Consider the following 16,070-nt stretch of genomic DNA (forward strand, 5'->3'; position numbering starts at 1 on the left):
TGGTTGCACAATGCATGTCATTGGATGGGTTGGATCAGACATCTGTGAAAGGGCAAACTTAGATGGGTTACTCGGTAGAGTACAGGGCATCCTCTCCCAAGAGTGAGTTACCGGAGACTGTCCTCCCAATAATTTTGCCACTTGAAAAGCTGCTATCAGGACCTTGTAATTATCATGGTAATACCCAGGCCAGACAGATCAGGCTGCCACTGATGCCCACGGGCACGATCAGAATCCCTTTCACAGGGTAGACACAGGGGTTTCCAAAAGAATGGCTGGGGCTGTTCCCAGGTAGGAGCTGACAGGGCCATGGGAGCTTTCAGACCAGGTAAAGAGTCTCTCCAATCTATTGATTCTCTTTGAATAAGGGAAAGAATAATCTGAATTCGCTTCATTATCAACCTGAAAGGGCCCCTCCTTTCCAACGCAGAGGCACAGAAACTAAACCCAGGAAAGCAATCCAGATTGAATTCCATTTAGATAAACCCTGACTCCACCTGAACTCTACAAGTTCAGATATTTATTTGTCTGAACCTTCAAGATCTGTGAAACTGGAAAGCCCTTGTTCAGATCTGCAAGGTGTCTGAGCTTCTGCTTCTGGAGGGAATTAGGGGTATTCTAAACCATGGCAATTCCATAGTTTGGGGAAAGTTTGGCGCTTTAGAACATTGAGGTTGGTGTTGGGAGATGTATTTTGAACCAAGGTGGAAAGAGTAGAAACACTGAGTTCTTTCTATAGTACTCAATGAAAAGTTGGGATTGATTTTTCTCATATTGGGATCTCTTATTCTTAGAATGAAAATTGAAGTCAAATTTCACTATATCAGGGTTTATGTGAAAATTTTGAGGAATGAAACAAAAATTCATTCTGTACTTTATCACTAATTACTACTGAGAAGTTTTTTCCTGGAAGACAACAGTTGGGGGATGGGATTATTGGCTTGTGACGGTTCTCATCTTTGACAGCCACCACTAATCTCCAGCTTAATCCTGCAAATAGTTGCTAACAGGCAAAATGAGGGTGGAGCTCCATAAAAAGAGAGACATTATATACACAAATCGGCCCTGCATTATATTTCAGATACCGTATCTCAACCGTAAGACTGTCAAAATCCGAAAAGTAACATGCAAAATGTATAACCAGTTCTTTGTAGACATTCTCTTTATTCCTATATCAATACATTTTACATGAGCCGAAAGAGTTGGACATGTGTTATTTATTTTTCTAATTGAGAAAAATGTGTTAACTCTCTGGAATGTACATATGTGGAAAAATAAAACATTACATGGAATTGCACAAACATATGATTTATAATGCGCACATCCAAGGACCAGAAATTCTAACGAAGAACCTTATTCAACAGAAAAAAATACCATTTTTTCTTCAGCATTTGCAATTCTGGTATACCATAATGCTGAGGCCAAGCATATATTTTTACTAGTTTACATCCTAGCTAAGCAATAAAATGTGTGTCATTTCAAATACAGAAAACATGTTTTTTCCCAAAAGTGAAATTTAATATCTTTCCTTGACTCCCCCCTATAGTGATGCTGTGGGGTACCACCCAAATCCAGGACTGAGGCCCTTATTCTCCGTAGGGCCTGGTGTGCTGATTATTAGTGGCTTCCCCCTGAGACTTGCTTTTGGCAAAGGCAGCTGCCTTGCCCAACATCATGCCTTCCCTGTGGGCAGCTGGTGTCCAGTGGCTGCTTGATGAAGGGTAAAATATCCAGCCCCTCGCCTCGATTTAGGACATCTCTCAAGGGTTCCCCCTGCTTCTCATCTCCCTGCTGCACCTGCTGAACTCGGGCTGCAAATGCCTGACAGTTCAGTTTCTCCTGCCCAGTCTGGCCTCCTTCCCCCTTCCAGGTGCTGCCCCTAAGGGCACTCCCCGATCAACTTCCTCTATGCAAATCACAGGGTCTATTCTCTGGGGAACTCAATCTAAGCTACCTGTTTATTTAAAGGTAAGGGTGACAAGTTGGGAATAAATATGAATTTTAGATGAGACGATGGTAGAACTTCACTTTATTCAGGGTGACGTAGACCCAGCCCAGCCCCTGTGCCAAGAGGGTTGGTACCAGAAGTTCTCAAAGTCTGGCATTACGAGGTGAGCTCACACAATGGTGATTATACAATACGTAAAACTTTATGATGAGGTTTCATTAGTGTATGAATATAGATGAACCATGGACAGTACGTAGATCCTTTGACCGTACACAGAATGTTAGAAGCTGGCTCTTCTGTGTTTCAGGTGCATATTAACTCACCCCTCTAGAATTTTTCCTTGTAAGTAAAACTCTGAGATGGAATGAAAGAAAGCTCACTAACCATTAAAGAGTAGCTTAAGCACTAAGAGAATCTCTAAGAACAGGACCCATATTGGTCATTTTGTTCATTAGAAATCTAACTTAAGTGAGACATACCAATAGCATCTCAGGTAAAGCAATGTAGGGCAATAAGAACATATTCTTCTCAATGACACTGTCCCCCAGTGACTCCCATAATGAAAATGAGAACATTTTCCCATCTCTCCAATCACCCCAATTATAGGCAGGATTAGGTAACTTCCACAAATCAGGCCATGGAAAGTTCTTTGATTTAGAGCTAACAACCATAACTCTTTCTTTTTCGGGGGGCAGGATGTACGGGGACATGTATCCATGTGTGAGGGTGTGAAACAGCTTTCCCTTTTCCAACCTGGAAAACCACAAGTTGAGCGCCTTCTAGGACAGTTTCTACTTTTGATTGCACTTTGCTGTGTGAAACTGCAGCACAAAATGAAGACAGCTCCTTTGGCTGCGTTATTAAAGGCTCCCATCTGAGAAAGGAGAGGGATGAAAGAGGCTACAAGAGATGGTGTCTCCATCAAAAATCAAAGATCTTCTTTTTTCCCCCTGTTCCCCGTTAGCTTGCTAATAGAAGCCTCACGAGAGAATGATTCGTAAAGCTGTGAAAACCAGACTTTACATTTCATAGGAAGAGATGGACTTTCCATTAGAGGCAAGAAAACATTTACCCTCCTATTACAATAATTCCAAAGTGCTTTTTGACCTTGGAAGAGACAAAAAAATCAGTGTTAAGATAGAATTGGTTAGGTCATCGCCTAAGGAGGCATAAAGGGCCACCAGGAAATAAATTAAAATTAAAATAAAAATAGATTCTTTTATTGGGTCACATCTCATCTTCTCATTTATAAGCAAGGTTTCCACTCAAGGAATTGATACTGCAGGGGATAATTTGGTTCCTCTTGTTTGGACTCCAGAAAAAGTTACAAATAAAAGAAGGGAGGAACTGCTCTTAAAGCTTAAAAGGCCCAGGATTCTAAGGAAGAGCAGACAGAAACCACGGTTGTGTGCAGCTAATTGTGAAGAGGGCCAGAGTAGTGAAATCCCTGGTCCCTGCTAAGCTAAGGAAATACACTTACATTCCAGACCACACAAACATAGCAATGTCATGCGTTTGGACTTTGAACAAATAAATGTCATTTATTTCCAGAATTTACCTTAAAACTCAGCAAATAATCTAGGATTACCAAAACATGCACTTCCCAAATTGTTTAACACATTAGGATCACTTTTCCCTCTACAGACCAGACAAATATAGGGTATTTTCCTTGACTGAATATACTCTCCATGTACGGAGAAGCACTGGCCAGTGCTTTTCTCAAAGATATGTTTTCTTCTTTGCCTTTAAATAGATGCCGAAGGTAAGTGAAAATGTCTCTTTCCTTTTTACTCTACAGATTTGATCATCTAATTTGTAAAATCTTGTACTGATAATACAAATAAATGGTGCTTAAGAGGTCATTTAGAAAAGTAACATGCTTTTCATCTTAGAATAATAATAAGTATTTTTAAGCCTTCTGGATGAGATTCTGACTTAAATCTGCAAAAAAACAAAACCAAAAAACACCCCACAAGAAAACCTTTAAAGCACTCAGTGCTAAAACCAAGACTCAAGATACGTACGGTAAGTTGCCAGACATCAAGAAGCCCTTTGAGTTGCCAAAATAATATACTTCAAATCTCACAATACAATTTCAAATACTAGGTATCTGTTCTTCCTTTTAGCTGTTAATAATGAAAAGATCATTATTCTTCCCTAGACTCAAATTTGCAAAAAGAATGAGAGGTCATAATATTGTGTATGTACACACACACACACACACACTTATTTAAAATTTACAGATATTAAATGAACACATAGTAGATACCAATCATTCTGCTAAGCCTAAGGGATCTAAAGATAGTTAAACCCTATCTAGGACAAAGCTACATAAACAACAACGATTCTACAATATACTTTCTGTATTGTCACCTTAACAATGTTCTGTGGGAGCAGAGAAGCTGCAGTTAATAGCTTAACAAAGAGGGTGGGGGCTGGGAAAGCTTTCCATGGCAGATTCGATTTATATTGGCCTTTGGTGGAGCAGAAAGAATTCTACAGGTGCAGCAGTTGGTGAAGGACATTCCAGGACAAACAAGATACAACAGGAGCAAAGGCACTGAGGTATGACCCTGTACAGTCGTGATCACTGAGGATAGCAGAAACTGCCAGCAGACAAGTCGAGGAAGGAACAGTGGAAATATTAACATCAGACCGTTAAAGCCCTTGAGTGCCATACCAAGAAGTGTAGACTCTGGAGGCAATGGAAAGCCCTACATGGCTATTGCGGGGGAGCAGGGAATGAGAAGATGCTGCTGGTAATAGGATTCCTGAGCAGGTCATCATCTTTCTTTTTCTTTTCTTCTTTTTCTTTAAGAAAGGAGGGAGCAGGACTTGCTGAGTATAAAGATAGTATTGTCTAATACACCTGGTCTTAGAGGACTGAGTTTAGCCAAGGTGTGTTCTTAGCCCAACTGGACCACACTGACCTCTCCACTGAAAGACTCACAATGGTCCCTCTTACTATTGCTGTGCTGTGCTCACACCGCAAAGCAAAAGGAGTGTCAAGCTGCATCTTGAATACTCTGCTCTGTAGATTTACTGCCTGACAAGCTTTGAGTTAGAAAAATATTTCAAGCGGCATCTGTCACGAACAACTTTACATGGTTTGCCGTTTCCTGAGACACCTGGCCATTGGGACACCAAGTCTGAAAAAGATGTTCCCTATGGCAAGCCATATTGACATCTGCTTTGTCATTCTTCATATTAAATACACCAGCATATTGAAGCCTCTTCAAGCCAAGAAGCCAAGTTGATGATGTGGGCGATGACAACAACAACAACAAAAACCTTCTGATTCTTCTAATTGCCTACATCTATTAGAAGTCTTTGGACTTACACAGTGCCTAGACAGAAAAGAATGCATTACTAATTTTTTTTATTATTCGATTCCTCCTCATGACAGTTCCTCATGGCAGGAAACTGGTTAGTTTGCAGATAGGAGAAATCTAGGACCAAAGAGAGAAAATAATTGGATATCACTGCTGTGATGGAGTCAGGGGCAGAGTTAGCAGTGGCATTCCCCAGCTGCTGCTCTTCCAGGGGAGCCCGGCAGCCGTGTTCCCACTGCAGACTTAAATGTCCTCCATCCATGTAGATCAATTCGATTCCTGAGCCCGAATGACAAGCTTAACTACCAATAATGCCTTGCACAGGGTTTTAAGTGACATAATCAACTGGAGAGGGACTTGTGTCAGTTAGACTTTGTCTCCTTAAAAATCAAGAGGAACAGTGGTAAGAGAGAAGTTTTTAACAAGGAGGAAAACCCTAGACAGTTGTCTCTAAGATTCTTCACCACAGCTTCAAGGACAACCAGGAAAAGAGCTGCTATTTGAGGCAACTTCATTATAAAATCATTTTTAATAAGCAATCTTAACAAAGAGAGGGAATACTCTTGTGGAGAAACCCTCCAGGGACCCAGAGGCTGCCCAGTTAAGTTATTAGGAAGTTTCACACAAGGGACCAAACAGCGATTTCATTGGCCTCGGGGGACAGGGTTTAGTTTTTACCCGTTCTCCAGAGGCACTGGTGTTATCTTGTCTACTAACAGCAGAGACTGGTAACAATCAATTATCCCGATGCCCCAACCTGGGGAGGGAAAGTGAATTTTCAGTTTTGTCGACACGAAAAGATACCACATTAAGAGAGACAGACAAGGTAACGCGCTATAGTTCATTATATCCTGAAGACTTTTGTGAACATGCAGCTGATGAAAATGCCTCAACTGAATCTCACTGTTCTTTAAGTGAAACAACAGACACTCATTCTTGGAAAATTAAGAAATACCCACAAAGATTAAAGGAAGTATAATCATCGTCTTGCTGTATTGTCTAGCCGTGTGAGGGACAGAATTCTTTGTGCTGATGAAAACGTCAGAGTCAAAACAGTTTACTTTGCTTATCTAAGGTGTGAGCAAGATGTGGAATCTGGGCTTCAAATTTTTACAAAGCTATGTGTGGCCGAGTTACATTGGGTCGGAAAGATGTAGGCTCCTGGTATTACAGTAGCGTCTGGCCAATTAACAGTAGGGAACGAAAGAAAGCAAGGAGAACCATCAGCCACACAATTCAAAGGGCAGATATATTTTTCAAGCTCATTTCATCCCTCTGATTTCAATGAAATGGCAAGAACTGGTCTTACAATTAGACCTTGACACTGGGAAGATGGAGAAAAAGTCAAACACTCTTTTTTCTTTAATAATCAGAACAGCCTTCTCTTTTCAGGCTTGATCTGTCCTGTTCAATAAGCATTTCCACTACACAGTTAATCAGAAGAAAGGCCAGAGAAGAACCTCTATCTAAGGATAAGAATTCTGTCTGATTTTGGAGAGGGGACTGAAGTACGGAACGTCTGCTTTATGTAACGCTCACTAAATGACCGTGGCAATAAAAGCATTATTTAAAGGTCAGTGTATTTTTCACACACATTCTGTGGCTCCCCATTGGTTCTGAGATAAAGCCAGAACCTTACCACTATTCTTCTTGTCCTTCCTTTTCCTTGTTAATACTCTATTCTAGTCAGACAGGTCTACACAACCATCCCCCCAGCCCCCTGCCTCGACCCACCTGATCACACACCTAATTCTTGCTACCCTTCCCGAACAAGCTCAGCTCACTACCAGTATCCCCAACTCATACAGATAATCCAACTTGTATTATAACCCTGCATTTTCCTGCAATTCTTTCATTACTACAGGTTCCTCAAGCAGGTCTGTCCCTTGTCCTCAGATGCAGACTAAGCTGTTGCAGAGTAAGGGTTATGACGTAAACATTCTATACCACACTGTGCCTGACACAGTGCTAGGCACAGAGTAGGGGGTAGAAATCTCAAGCTAAGAAGATCAGTCTGACTCCCAGCCCCATGCTCTTTCTATAGGGCGTGCCTGTGATCTGCTTTCCAGCTTTGCGTCCTTAGATCTTAGCCGTACAGGTATCTGGGTTACCTACCTACATTTTTTAAATGTTTATTTTTGACAGTGAGCGAGGGAGAGACAGAGTGTCAGTGAGGGAGAAGCAGAGAGAGAGAGGGAGACCCAGAATCTGAAGCAGGCTCTAGGCTCTGAGCTGTCAGCACAGAGCCCAACGTGGGGCTCAGCCCAGCAAACCGTGAGATCATAACCTGAGCCAAAGACGGATGCTTAACCGACTGAGCCACCCCGGCCCACCCCCGCTACAAAAACAAAATTTTAAACAAAAGATTTATGGGGACTCTCACTGAATCTGAAGCTTAATCCTATACACTTGAGCATTTTCTACTCCTCAATATGCCTTCTAATCATTATGCTTGCCTGTTAAGTGCTTAAGACATTAGAAGATACACTGAGATCAACAAAGATATATGAGACCAACCAAGTTAAACAAGGGAAAAGCTGTCACTCCTACATAGAAAAAAATGTGTGCTCAGAGGTGGAGGTGAAGTGGGTGGAGAACATTCCACCGTAAGGAATCCTGGGAAGTCCCAGAAAAAAGGGTAATTGAGTCGCTTGGAAATGAAAACCTTAGTTACCATAATATGCAGATATGGACATCAATTATAACCAAAAGGGACCATGTGACTGTGAATATACTAATTTTCTGGCAGAGTAGCTAACAGAGTTACTATAAAAAAATTGGGGTAATTTATAAAGGAAGTTAATGTACAACAATAGCTTTCTTCACATTTCAAACACATTGGCATCTCTGTTTTTCCTGTTTTTACTCCTTTCTAGGCAGATTCCAAGAAACAGAGAAGCTGATAGAACAGTAAATCCAATTCTAAATTCAGGTATGCATAAGCATACTCAAAACCTAGATGTTTAATTCTCTTATGGATGGTTTTGATATCAATACTCTAATTCTCTAGCCATTCTTTTTGCCTTCATGGTTTTGTTTGTTTTTGGTTAGGGTTCAGGGACACCACAGCATCCTGAATCATACTACCTCTTAGTGGTAATGAAAGTTATACATGAATTATCAGTTGGTCTGACAAAAGAATAATTCACAAATTTATTACAAATTTCATTAAGGTTCATTATTACAGACTTTGTTGCAGTGAAAAATGGATTCATGCGACAAGACACATACATTACTATTATAGTGGGGGCCATAACTACCTTAGAATCAAAAGTAACCATTTTGAGCTATTTTATTATAGAATCAGTTGAAATGTATGGACATTGATATTAAGTCGATGCCAGTTCTTTGCCAAATGAGGTTAGATTGTTAAAAAGAGAAGTAATGATCATTTTAAAGTAAGAAGGCTGCATGGTTTTATGTACACTACTTTGTTTACATGCAGTTTTTCATAGAGTATGAATAACATTCCTCCCCCCCCTCTTTTTTAATCATTGGTTGGTTCACCAAACTTAGAAGCCTTTACAGGTAAAATGGCTATAAGTTTAAAGAACTTGAATCAGTTGCAGGAATGACTGTTACACATGACTTTCTTGTTATAGTCTAGAGAGGAAGTCTACTTTGTTACTGCAGGAGCACTTAGGCTCTGGGGAGTGGCTTTCAATCCTGTTCTATCACCTACTAGCTAGTTGGAGATGCCTGAGCCTCGGTGTTTACCGGGAGAGTGGGGATAGCAGCAAGACTTACACCACAAAGTTGTGGCAAAGATGAAATAAATGAACTCTTGCAAAGTGCTTAGAAAAGCACCTAGCACTTTGCAAATGCTCCCCGATGTTACCTAATGCTGATACTGGAGATAATTGTGTGGCACTTCCGTGCGTGCCAGGACTCAATCTTTTCTGTGTCCTGGCTCTGCCCATCACCAGCTGGATGAGCTTGCAAGTCTTTTCGCTTCTTTACATTGCTGATCTCTCAGATAAATTTTCTCATTCAAGTTGGAGACATAAGTGATACGGAGCTCATGGAGCTGATGAGAAGACTAAATGAGACAATGCACATAAACTGCTAAACACAACACCTGGACTATCAGAATTAATTGCTCAGGGGTGGCAGTTCCTTTTTTAATGTTTATTTATTTTTGAGAGAGAGAGAGAGAAAGAGAGAGAGGGGGACAGAGAGGATCCAAAGCAGGTTCCGTGCTGATAGCACAGAGCCCGATGTGGGGCTCTAACTCACGAATCATGAGATCATGACCTGAGCTGAAGTCTGACACTTAACCGACTGAGCCAGCCAGGCGCCCCAGGGGTGGCAGTTCCTACACTGCTGCTACTACATTCACTGGTACTTCTACTCCGACCCCATATTATTGCCATTACTGAACCAAAAGTAACATCAAACTCTGTGATAGACACCCAGCCTTCTTTAAAGATCAACCCAACCATGTATAAGGTTTTACTAAATATGTAATCTATCAAGTAAATCCCAGCACCGGACAGGCTAGGCATTTGTGCTTTCTCTCTTCTAGGGACCTCGCCATCTCAATACACCCTTGTGAACCTGTGTTACGAAATGCGAACACAAGTACTTTTCCAAATTCAATTCATGGATCTGATGTCTACGAACAGAGCAAACTTGAGTCACCTGGATGCTCTGATGGAAACACTTAGCTAATATTCTGGGGTTTTGTTTAATGGAATGAACTGTGGGTTTTCAGACTATGCAAATCTTCTACCTTGGAAGAACTGAGTGGCAGGGCCAAGTGCAGTCCATTTATATCCTCATATGATGAGACAGAAATCCTGTTAAGCTCAGGCAGAGTTGGCCATAGCCACACAGGCTGAGTCAAAACAAGGCAAATATTTTCAGGCAGTACGAGGGATTTTTACTTCCTTGAACTGGATGATCTTGAAGGGACTGAACAGGTGTTACTCTGGGTGAGAATGGGAGATACGCAGCAGGGAAAGTCTTCAGCCCCCAGGGTTAAATCTTTCCCTTTACTTTCAACTTTCTGTAGGCTTGGATCACAGTACCAGAATCACACATCATCTAATTCTTTTCTCCTTTCCCACACATCCAGCTATCAGTCTGCTTTCCAGTTGTGAGCTGTCTCTTTTAGAAATGGTACACTAGGCATTTGTGTTTTCGGTGACTACATAACCCCACTCACTCCTCCTCAATCCCTACTTTCAGTCTGTTCTTTAAGGTCCTTGAGGGCAAAGAACGTGTCCACACATAGTAGGTAGTCAACAGACAGCTGTCCATTTGGTCAGTGCTCGATGAGGGGAGTATCTATTTTTGGTCATGTACCAGCAAGCTTTACATCCGGGACAGAAAGTAGCCCCAGCACGCTAAGAAATGAATCTTCTGGCTACTTTCTGAACACTGGGTTATCCCTTTTTCTGTTTCTCAATGGGTAGATGGAATCTGGATGAAAGCCTACTAAGAGAACTTCAGTGTGGCTTCTTTTCAGGCCTGTCCTAATGGAACACCCTGCCAGCAGCAATTGAAATTCTACTTGCTATGAGTCACACCATGAGTCACATGGGTTGTCACAGCAACCTATTAACTAACCAAAGCACCTTCCATAAGCTTTGCCAAGAATGGTTCCTGAGTTTTCCTGGACTGTGAAAATCATATGGGTGAGCCCCAAGTTTGGTGGTGTTCAGAGTCTACAAGCAAAAGGAATGGCCTCAAGGACAATAAAAGAAAACGAGAAAATAAGGTTATTTTAGTTCTTGGACCTCCTGAGTAAATGGCAACAATCGTGACAAATTGTTGGGTTGGTTTTGTGATATCAACAAATGCCTAAGGAGAGGAGGTTGAGGCCTCAAAACTAATTTTCTCTAAGTCAAATTCAAAGCCAAGTCTCTAGGGGTGAAAAGTGAATACATTAACCTATTCCACTTTAAATGACTGTGGTAAACACTTTTTTTCTTTTTACAGATACAAAGGATTATTTCTCAAGGAAATATTCTGATTTGTACTAAAATATTTTTACTACTGAAAGCTAGAATCTCTTTATAAATAATATAGTACTTTAATTTTATATGTTAGGTATCAGCCTACCATAAGCAAACATTGGAAGATGTCCTAAATTACTTTTAATGGCTATTCATGTCAAAAATAAAATATTTCAGATGATTCAGAGGCATATTTTGTTTTGCTATTTTTGGAGGAAAACTGACATGAACTCAGATTAAATGGATACATTTTCCTGACTGCTCACTGAGTCACCTGCAATTGTCACGACTGTAAATGCCTGATCCTGAGTGTAGAAGAAAGCCAGCAGAACAGCCTTAAACAGGAAGAATATAAACATGAATGAGAACAGGAAGACGTCACAATAATTTGCTGCCTCTGTAAACTACCCAGGAGCCTACCTGGTATCTTTTGGGTCTACATCGTGGTGATTGGTTGATATATTCCCTTAGGTAATTGACTCCATGATGCTTCCTAGCAGCTTGATATTACTAAGATGACCCACTGCATTTTTATTTTACATTTTCACCTCCAAATTTGTGCTATTCTATAATTTTAGCATATGCAGAACTATCCAAGTGGAATTAGGTTAAAAAGTCAGGGGCAAGTGACCAGTTATCCTTGGCAAATAAAAACCACAACAGCAGCTGATGCCATGAAAAAGATACTTATCCAGCATGGTACCATTTCAGCAGGAAAGAGACCAAAACAAACTTGTGAAACACCAAAGTAAAAGCAATCTTTAAAGCATCCAACCAGATACAGGTTAATCACCACAAAGATGAAACTGAAATTCTACAACATGGTGTAAAACTTATCTGATATATCCCTACCCCACAACTAAACACTTCCTCTTCTCTTCACATACCAAAACCAACAGCAACATTTCCTATCAACAATTGAAGAATATCACAAATGAAAGCATTCTCTGACCAGTTTGGTCATGATGACTTAGTACTAGAAGGCCCAAAGCTTTGCCTTCCCCCACCGGTCAAGTAAAGTTAATGACAAACTCCACCAGTGCTTTTCCTGGGAACTCAGGAGAATGAGTTCTCCAAAGACCACGCTTGTGAATTCCTCTGAAGCTGATAATCCGATTTTCTTTCCTGGGAATTTCTGGCTCAACTCACCCAAAGCACTTTTATTTATTTATTTTTAAAAGAAGCAATCCCTATGCTTTCCAGATAACAAGGTGGCCTACAATATTATCAGGTGTCACATCTACTCAGCTTCATTTTGTAGTTCTTGCAACCTCTGACTGGTGTACCTGTGAGCTGACACTCTAGTCTGATAATATATTCTGCAACTGTATGTGTTAATTTGTAAGTTGAACCATCTCTCTGTAAGGGCAGTTAGGAAACCCAGATTGAAATTGCTAATGTGGGGTGACTTCAGCTGTCGATGATTATGTAGTCAAGCCTTGACCATGGTTTCTAGAACTCTGGCTAAAAATGCAATTCTTGAGATAGTACAAAAATGAATTAATACAATTCACTGATAGTGAAACTTTTTGAAGAACAGATGTCAAGATGATTTAAGAGGAGCTGGAATTTAACATCTTAAGAAAACTTATAGGCAAGTTAGGACAGTTCAGTTTTCAAGAAAAATCCGACAGATGCTAAAGAAGAAGTCATTTGGGTGACTGTTACTGGAGAAAGAACTGATTGATTTTCTTCTTCTTCACAAATTGTTGGCCCTGTAGAGATGCTAAGATCAGAAATATGATGGGTTGTCTGCTGAGTTGGGTGACAAAAACAATCTCCACGTTTAAGTGGCATAGAAGACTTTGCTAACATGCCAACTTGGACAATTCCATTTCTCCTTGGCATGTGTAAAGTCTTGTGTCATCTGTCTGTTCAGTTACTATTCTTCCCAAGTTGTCATTGATCTCTTTTATCATGGGCCTTCTCCCCTCAATCATGAAAGTAAACATCAACCAAAAACTAAGATGATTTCTGATCTCTTTGGGTCAGTTTAACATTTAAATTACATAAAGTGAGTTTTATTTAAGTCTTTCTACATTTATTTTATGCTTACTGTCTAAGAATTTTCCTGCTGGTTTCCATAGTTAGAAAGGCAATCAAACTCTACACACTGGCTATATCTTGATTTTGTTTCAAAGCAGGTATAGCTGATGGAGTTGGTTAAGCCTTTGGTGCAAGGCCAGCCTGGTTCTGTTTCCTCTTCCTGGAACACCAGTTTTTCTTCACTAGCCACCAATCTCATACTGTCATCCAAATCTTTCTATGAATTTAAATCTAACCACAAGGTATTGTTTCTATAATAGGCCAATGAAATAATTCTCAGGGATGACACTTCCTTGAAGGTCCTCATAGATGGATAGTCTATATATTTACTAACATCTCTGGTCTCTGTCTTATTGCGGAGCACTCTTTGTATCCAATGGAGTTGAACTAGTGGTTTTATCCACTTATCCAAGAGCCAAGTCATAATGCAAATAGTGGCTTTCTGTGTATTGCCAAGTGGCCAGGAGTCCATACCCCAAACCACCATAAACAGTAGGCATAATCATCCGCTCCTGTTCGGGAGAGGCCCAGGACTGAGCTAGCAGAAAGACTGAATTACTTACCACCTCTAGAGTGGGTCCCTCCAGGCCAGGGACGAGCTCATGGGCAAGGCTGTGCAAGGAAGCGCTCTGTACCATGCCTGCCCTGCGGATATACAGAGGACTTCAGTCTCCTGCACTGTCAATCTCTCAGTCATCATGAGCTCAATTATGCACCGACAACAGCAAGAACAACAACAACAACGACGACAAAACAACCCCCAAAAAGCTAAGGGCCACAGACTACCGTGATGGAGGGACAGCCAACTGGAACTGTGCGTTGAGAGATGGAGGTGCTGTCCTGATCATGCGTCCATTACGGACCTGACCTTTACATCTTTCCTCAAACAAACATTCCATTGAAGCCCATGGGAGAGCCACGTGGAGAGACTGCAGGACTGGGCCCTAAGAGGCGACCAACGAATTTGGTAGGGTGTTTTTTTGTTTGTTTCTGGGTTGGGTTTTTTTTTTTTTTTTGGCTTTTTTGTTTGCTACAAATACAGATAGACAGACAGACAAACCCAAGAGCAGATTTCAAGAATCAACTGAGGCACAAGATAAACTACTTTGATGTTACACAGATTTTTTCCAAATGTTTCACATGAAACCAAAAATTTTAAAAGCATAATTAGGAAAAATTTGGGGACACATCTTTGTCGGCCCTAAATTGTGCCATAAATAGCTCCACCGCTTGCCGTAGAAGGATGCCCAAGCACATCTCATGGGTAGCACATATCTGTGGTCTAAAATAGTTATCAAATTCTGATGACACTATTAATTCACAGTCTAAGTATGCTGGTCAAGTACAGTGAAAGTTGACTGCCTGCATCAATGATGGATTAGTTTCATCCTGAGGTTCAAAGCACAGTCAAACATTATTGCTCGGATTGCAAAATCACAACACTTTACATTGATGTGAGTTTGTAAACTTATGGTGTAGTTCGAATGAAGGCAACTGATGAAAGCAGTTGAACCTGAGAAGTGGGGATGAATACAGAGTGTAATTCCAGCGCACATTTCCACATCAAACTGCCAATGCCATTTACCAAGACCCTCGTGGGCCACACTCATGGTCGAGCGACAGCACCCATATTTCCAGTCAGTATCTCTGCTCCACAGACACAAGTACAAAACAGCCTAAATCGTGAACTAGTGGTGAGGAAAAGGAGACCAAAGTTTAAAAGAAATCAAGGTGATGTTTCCTAGAAACATACCAGCTGAAGGATCCAGAATAGGGGTGATCAGTAAGTAATTAATTGATCCTCCTGACTAGGTTTGATGCTTTTTCTAAGGACTAATGACTTGAATTACCAGAATTCATCAGACTACGTCTAGACTCTCTTTAACACACACTCAGTACAAACAGGTGGAGATGTACCACTTCCGACCACTACAGGTAGAGAAGTATGACCTCTGTTGACCATGGATCACAGCTGAAACATTAGTTTATACTTGAAAGGTCACAGCAGCCAGACATATGCGAATTCCAACTCTTCAGAAAACTTTGGGTTAAAAAAAAATGCATTACTTACATGTATGCGTCTTCTTCGTTACTGAGATACCTAGAAGAGAAGAAATAAGGACAATGGTAAGAAAGCATCCTGTGTGTGCTTCTCGGAATGTACATCATGCACAGCATAGTCAGGAACGCATTTGTTCAGATGGTGGCGCAGAAGCAAGATCAGTCTTAATCTTGGCGGCCAGCGGCACTGGACCTACCCCAGAACAACAGAACCGTGGAAGACAGGACGGCAAGCATCGCCCACTGGTTTTCTGTGGTAAAAAGGAGCGGCATGGACAGTAATTAAACAGGGTGAGACAAGACTCTTAGTTTTCATTTCAAATAGGGGAGATGATCGCACTCATAGGCAGTGTGGGGAAGACTTAAGGCACAAGAGAGTGATGCCAACCTACTCAGACAAGAGTGAGCTGAGCCCCAGAGCAATTAATTTGCTCTGGCCATTGATTCTGTGTTTACTTTTTAATGAAAATGACTCTGCCGGCTCACATGAAGCATAACTTTTTATGGGAAAGGAAAAAACCTCTACAAAATGTACCTATCTGTCCATACTCATTAAAGTCAGAAGGGGAATGGCTGCTGCTTCTCTGTGAACGGCACCAAAATGAACACGAGCTGTATGAAAACACGAGGGATTCATGAGTCAGCACCCTGGACGCTTCCAAGATGATTTACGGAGAGCAGGTGACACATGAACAGGACTAAGCAAGATTCAGCACATAAGAC

The 16,070-nt window shown here is 41.0% G+C and overlaps 1 long non-coding RNA gene across 1 annotated transcript; it reads left to right on the forward strand.

The window, feature by feature from the left end:
• Positions 1-10,877: 10,877 nt before the first annotated feature.
• Positions 10,878-11,431, forward strand: LOC115302510. Its single transcript, XR_003913507.1, has 2 exons — positions 10,878-11,002; positions 11,224-11,431. It is a non-coding gene; the product is annotated as an uncharacterized LOC115302510 (long non-coding RNA).
• Positions 11,432-16,070: the final 4,639 nt, after the last annotated feature.

This window comes from Suricata suricatta, chromosome 9 (assembly GCF_006229205.1).
Source record: "Suricata suricatta isolate VVHF042 chromosome 9, meerkat_22Aug2017_6uvM2_HiC, whole genome shotgun sequence".
NCBI classification, from domain to species: Eukaryota; Metazoa; Chordata; class Mammalia; order Carnivora; family Herpestidae; genus Suricata; species Suricata suricatta.